Consider the following 6,676-nt stretch of genomic DNA (forward strand, 5'->3'; position numbering starts at 1 on the left):
TTGAATGTGTTTCCCAATCTGCACACAGACCCATGTGCATCGTGTAGTACAGTGTTCAGGTACAATCTTTTGTTCACACTTGGCTCAGTAATAATGCTGATCTAGCTACAAAGTCAAAAAAAGCCAGTGTTCGAAATAACAGACTCCAAGGGGTTGGATCAGAACACAAAATTGCTAGAACATATTTTCTAAAATTTCCAACTTATAATAAAAAGATTATGAAATATGCACACACAATTTTTCTGAGTATGGAGAGTGCAAGAGACAAGGAACAGAACTCCGCCAAGACGTCCAGAGAAGACTATGGAAATCTCAAATTTGAACAAGTGTCAAAGCTGAAGGGGATCAACTGGTTTCTGATCCGCCAAGTACCAGTGCTTTACCAAGAGCCTCAGCGAAAGGGACCAAACGAGAAAAACACTTGCCTGAAATGATAAAGCACTCTGTCCAAAAGAGGGCAGAATGCAGTGACAACCCAAAACCTCGAAAGAAGCTTCCAATTCCTCTGCTTCCCTCTAAACTGCCGCCGGTTACCCTGCTTCACCTGGACGCTGTAGGTGCCTGGTGCCAACAATTAAAGCTGAGCTCCAAAAGCCAGAAATTACTTGCATATAAGCGCCTCTGTGCATATGCCTACCAGCATCAAAAGAATATTCCTTGTACACCAACAGATGCCAGAGTCCAGACAAAAAAAATCAAACGCAGACAAAAGGGAACTGTCCCTGAGAAGTTCTGCGGAGGATGATCCTCCCGAAGTGGCTTCTCCCCTAGTCCCTCCAGGAGGGGTTGTCTGCCCTGGAAGAGGCGGCTACTCTCCTTGAGGGAGTTAATAAAGTTGTGGTGACAACGTCTGCCTCTGAGGCTATGCTGGCCTCCTGGACCAGAATTGTCCTCCGGAGGCTGTGGAATCTCCACAGGAGACCTATGGTATCAGGTAGTGTGTGGTCCATGGGACAAGCCTTCCTGCAGACACAGAAGGTTGGGTTCACCTCCAGTTTCATGCTGGGCAAGCCTGGTTCCAGAAAAGTAAGGAGGGAGAGTGAGTGCTCTCTCTTCCTGCTTCCTGCCTGCAATTTTCCACCCCCGGAATCTCGAAGACTATATGCTGTGCCCCAGGTGTGTTCACAGGAACAAGATCTTAATAAAAAGCCTCCAGTGGAAATGGAATGCCAAGAGAAAGGGCACATCTTTGTAATTAATGGCAGAAAGGTTCCACGTGGTGCTGCCGATGGCCGAACCCACGCAGGCAGACTAGTGGGTCGCAGATGATCCCCTCAGACCCCAGCGGTGCCTGCTGCTTCATGGGTTGAGATACAGACATCTTACATTGAAAAATAGGAAAATGCCTCACAAATGACCGTTAATTCCAGTTAATAAGTAGAAAAATTTATTCATACTACCAAATGTCTACCCTTCTAAAGTAGAAATGACTTCAGCAGCTCTTTTAAGTGGAAACTCCAGCTGAGTGCTGAGAAATTGAGTAAAGAAATAGTAGTTTATACCCGTGCTGAATTTGTCTCCTTAAATGTATTACTTTAGGAACTGCTCCGTTTCAATAGTGCATTTAACAAAATGTACAGTATTTTTTCTCCCTCCCCCAAACACGTAATTTTTTGTATTGAAAGCAGCATTTTTCAAAATTGTATTAATATAATAACCTGAGATTTCTATGGTTTGACTCTGGGATAAAAACAAGAGGATCTTTGTAATATTTTCACTTATAGTTGTTTTACATATTTCTGCTGCTGAAAATGTGTAAGGCCTACTCATAAATACGTAATATATTGCATTTTAAATGTGTGCATAAAATAATTCATCTTTTGTATTTGGGAGACCATCTTCATTGCATGCAAATTGTTGTTAGTTAATGTGCTTAATTCAGGATTAAGCCAGAAAGCACGGTTTTTCTTTTGTGCAATTCATTTGGGTTTTGTTTTTTTGGGGGGGGGTTTGAGTGGGAGTCAGACTAGAATGCAGTGGAACACTCACTGCCACCACAGCCTCAGACTGCTGGGTTTGGCAACCCTCCCACCTCATTCTTACAAGTAGCTGGAACTACAGGCATGCACTAGCATACCTGGCTTATTTTGTTTTATTGTAGAGATGAGGTCTTACCAAGTTTCCCAGGGTGGATTTGAACCCCTGGACTCAGGTAATCCTCTCGCCTCTGTATCCCAAAATACTGGGATTACAGGCTTGAGCCACGGCACCCAGCCTCATTTGTTTTAAAAACCACTTTGTTGTGGTATCATTGACATACAAAAGCTGCACATGTTTAATGTATCCAACTGAGTTGCATTTAATTTTTAATTCTTTATTTACTTCCTCAACTTAAAGTCCTTTGATTCTTTAAATTTAAGGAAAGGGTCTGCTGATTTTCATTTGTCCCATGTCTTAAGGGCAGTTTCCAACATTATTTTATTGTTATGAGTAAGGGATTTTTTTCCCCCCTGTAATGAAGATATATAAAGTAATGCAGTGGAAAGTGTAGTGGAGTTGGAACATTTGTAACCATCATGATATAGACTTAATAGGTTTGGGCAAGAATCGTCAATAAATGTTGAAGCGAGAGGTAAGTTTGAGAAGCAAGAGGTTTTCCTGGTCGTTTCCCTGCCTGCCGATGCCCCAGTTGTTGGTGGCCAGAATTTTCAGTGTAATGATTCATACACACATTTATTTTCATATTGTATAGTATTGTATAATATTCATATTGTATAGTATTGTATAGTATTCATTTTAATTTTGTTTTCTTTTTAAACTTTTTTTCTATTTTCATTGGATTGGTTAAATTTCTACTTCCTCTGTCAATTTGGGGATTTCCTTTTGCTTTCTGATTCTGCTTATAAAAAGTTCTCTGTTTCTAACAAATTTCAATAAACTTAAAGCTCTATACAAAAAAAGAAATATGTACACAGAAATTATACTGCATATATGTAAAGCAAAAAAAAAAATAAGTTAATAGAAACTTTCTGAGGCTTTCATGTTGGGTATAGTTAAGGACAATATCAAAGAAGCCATCATTACATGTTCAAAGACTAAAAGGAACACATATTTATTTATTTAATTATTTATTTTTTGAGTTGGATTCTTGCTCTGTCACCCAGACTGGAGTGCAGTGGCCGTTCCTGGCCACCGCAGCCTCGACCTGCTGGGCTCCGGCAATCCTTCCGCCTCAGCCTTCGGAGTAGCCAGAATTACAGGCATGCACTACCACACCCAGCTAATTTTTGATTTATTGTAGAGATTAGGTCTCACCAAGTTGCCCAGGCGGGTCTCGAACCCGTGGGCTCAGGCAATCCACTCACCTCAGCCTCCCAAGGCGTGGGATTACAGGCTGAGCCACCAAGCCTGGCTAGGGAACACATATTTAAAGATATTTTTTAAATGACAACTATGTCCCACCAAATAGAGAATTTCGAAAAAGAAAATAGAAATTATAATAAAGAAACAAATGAAAACTCAAGAAGTTGAAAAAGCAGTAACTGAAATAAAAAGTTGACTAGACGGTTTCAAAAGCAAATTGGAAGTGGCAGAAGAATGAACCAGTAAAATTAAAGATAAATAAATAAAAATTATTGTGATGGCTGCAAATTTTAAAAATTATTTTAAAATCATTAAATTGACCCTTGAAACTATTGAATTTCATTGAACAGGATATTTTAATATATTAATGAGATAGATATGCTATTTAAAACATGATTTAATGATAGCCTTCTAATCTTCTTCCTTATAAAACCTGGTCTTAAATATTTAATTCACAGAAAAAGTGAGAAAGAAATATATTATTTGAAGGAAAAAAAAATATAGTAGAGACAAATTCTGTTTCCAAATTTAAGACTAATAATAGCCCTGTATCTATTCTCCTCAAAACAAAGAACAAAACAAAACAAATATACTTTAAAAGGATGAGGTGCCTCACAGCTGCAATTCTAGCACTTTGGGAAACCATGGCAAGAGGATCACTTGAGGCCAAGAGTTGGAGACTACCTGGACAACACAGTGAGAACTCATCTCTACAAAAAATTTTTTAAAAAATTAGCCAGGCATGATGGCACGCGCTTGTAGTCCCAAAGTACTCAGGAGGCTGAGGTGGAAGGATGCTTAAACCCAGAAGGTTGAAACTGCGGTGAGCTGTGATTGTACCACTGCCTCCAGCCTGGGTGACAGTGAGACTCCTACCCAAACCAAAAAAAAAAAAAAAAAAAAGGAAGAGATCATAGGGATATCAACAGTAGAAGACAGATATCAACTAGTTATCTATTTGTAGAACAGAGTTGATTTACAATGGAAACTATTCCTGGGGATGCCTGGATGTCCAGATCTGACTCTTGCCAGCTTGGGGGCAGTAGGACTCATGATAAGCTGTTTGGTGCTGTAATAATCCCTGGAAATGCCCAGGGAAAATCTGTTGTGGATGACTTTCAACAGGCATAACCTGGTAGACAGTCTGGCCTTACTATATAACTAGAAGTGCACAAAATCCCTGCTGGGAGCTTCTGCCTGGATTCATTCACAGATCTTAGGGATCTATTTGGTTGGAGCCTTGTGTATCGGGCACGACTAAGGACTTTGAAGTCCTTCCTCCTGCACGTTTCTCTGAACTGCAAATGGTACACTGCACTTTCTCTTGCTGCCCCATCACTTTTGACTTCAAATATCCCTTCTATGCTCAGGGGAGTCCAGCGAGCTTTTTTCAAACATAATTTGTGAAATCTTTTCAATCTTGAAGATTCTAATAGACCCAGTGGTATCAAGTCATGAAATTATAGAGGAGAAGCAGGAAACAAGAGATGATCCCCGATAACTGCATCTGTCAAGGGAACCATGGTTGACCCCTGAGTACCCAAAGAACTTCCTAATGAGACAGATAAATAAGAAATGGACAAGGTGCATGTGGCTGAAGCCAGAGGATGAGCTGAATGTCTGACTAAGGGACAGCCCACCTGCTCTGCTGGCTGTCAGTCATTATCCCCTCCCATCTCCATGAAGCACCTGCACAGCTGCATGTGCTGTATTTTGTTGTTGTTGTTGTTGTTGTTGAGAAAGCAGAATTTATTGAGAGGACAGAAAAGCTCCCACAGTGGGAGGGGACCCGAGGGGGTTGTCCTGTGTGCTGTATTTTTAAGTACTGTGTTAAAGGGGAAGAAGGGACCACTCTATATTCTATGTGTACTGGAGAAAAGACTGTCAAACTTGTAAGGAAATATCAGAACAAATAAAAGAGGATGCTGGATATACAGATGTTAGGACACAGAACGGATTAAGGAAAGAAAAAATATATAACAACAACAGGAACAAACCCTAAATAATCCTAATCAATATCCTCATAAGTCTTCTTGAGAATCTACATATATAAAATAAAAACACATTATTATTAAGAAAAAGTAATCACAATAAAACAGAACTACTTGAAAATAAAATTATGGTTGCTAAATTTGTAAAATTTGAAAGATAACATTGAAAAAAAAAACTTCTAAAAATTAGAAAAATAAGCCGGGCTCGGTGGCTCAGCCTGTAATCCCGCGCCTTTGGGAGGCTGAGGTGAGTGGATTGCCTGAGCCCGCGGGTTCGAGACCCGCCTGGGCAGCGAGACCTCACCTCTACAATAAATCAAAAAATCAGCTGGGCGTGGTAGCACGCGCCTGTAATTCCGGCTACTTGGAAGGCTGAGGCGGAAGGATCACCAGAGCCCAGCAGGTCAAGGCTGCGGTGGCCGGGAGCGGCCACTGCACTCCGTTCTGGGCGACAGAGTGAGACTCCAACTCAAAAAAAAAAAAACAATTAGAAAAATATGAGATGGGGACATGAGTTAAAATTCACTAAAGATATATCCAGGCATTGTACTTAATACTACTTCTGACAGATGTCTGGGAAGGTGGATTGCTTCTTCACCAGGTGTTCAAATCATCTAGTATCAGCCACACAGATCTTTCCATTTCCTATTTTATCTGACTCCTTATAAGGTTCTGTGTAGTGCTTTAAAAAGAACCAAAATTATCAAAAACATGATTGATCCATAACAGAAAGTCTCTAGGCTTCAGCTACAAAAAGGAAACCAGGTGCTCATTCAAGGAATGAAAAAAAACCCTATAGTTTTAACACATTTTAGTAAAATTTCAGAATGTCAAGCACAAGGAAATCTTAATTTATAGTAAAAATAAATAACAAGAGCAAAAAAATATTTTCCAAATAAATAAGAGGCATACTAGCACAATTCTCATTTTGGACATACATGCTAACAACCTTGAGAAAATTCTTTTAAGTACTAATAATAGATTATAAAAAAAAAAAAACCAAGCAAAACCAGATGGAAGTTAGAACAGTTAACATATGTAGCATATGAATAGTTCTTATTGGGGGGAAAAAAGCATTTTGGAGCAATACACATTTGATTTGAAAAAAATGCTAATATCATTAGTCAATCATAAGATTAGAATGAAGACATTCGTTTTGGACAAGTAAGGACGTAGAATATAGTGTAATTATGGATTATTAAGAATTTCCCTCCGTATGTACTTGGGTAAAACAAGAATGTATGCCACAACAGAGGAAATCATCTCTTGTGAGAGTGTGAAAATAAACCATAAAAGTAATGAACAGAAGAAACGCAAGTGGCTGTCAGTCAGAATTAGATAACATAGAGCTCAGGAGACACTATCTCGGGAAAGGGAGATTC

General features: G+C 39.4%; 1 pseudogene; it reads left to right on the forward strand.

Moving 5' to 3' along the window:
* The first annotated feature begins 248 nt into the window (after positions 1-248).
* LOC103257584 lies at positions 249-1,195 on the forward strand (annotated as a pseudogene).
* The last annotated feature ends 5,481 nt before the right edge of the window (positions 1,196-6,676 follow it).

The sequence above is a fragment of the Carlito syrichta genome, unplaced genomic scaffold (genome assembly GCF_000164805.1).
Source record: "Carlito syrichta isolate Samal-C Ts95f unplaced genomic scaffold, Tarsius_syrichta-2.0.1 Scaffold301807, whole genome shotgun sequence".
Classification (NCBI taxonomy): domain Eukaryota; kingdom Metazoa; phylum Chordata; class Mammalia; order Primates; family Tarsiidae; genus Carlito; species Carlito syrichta.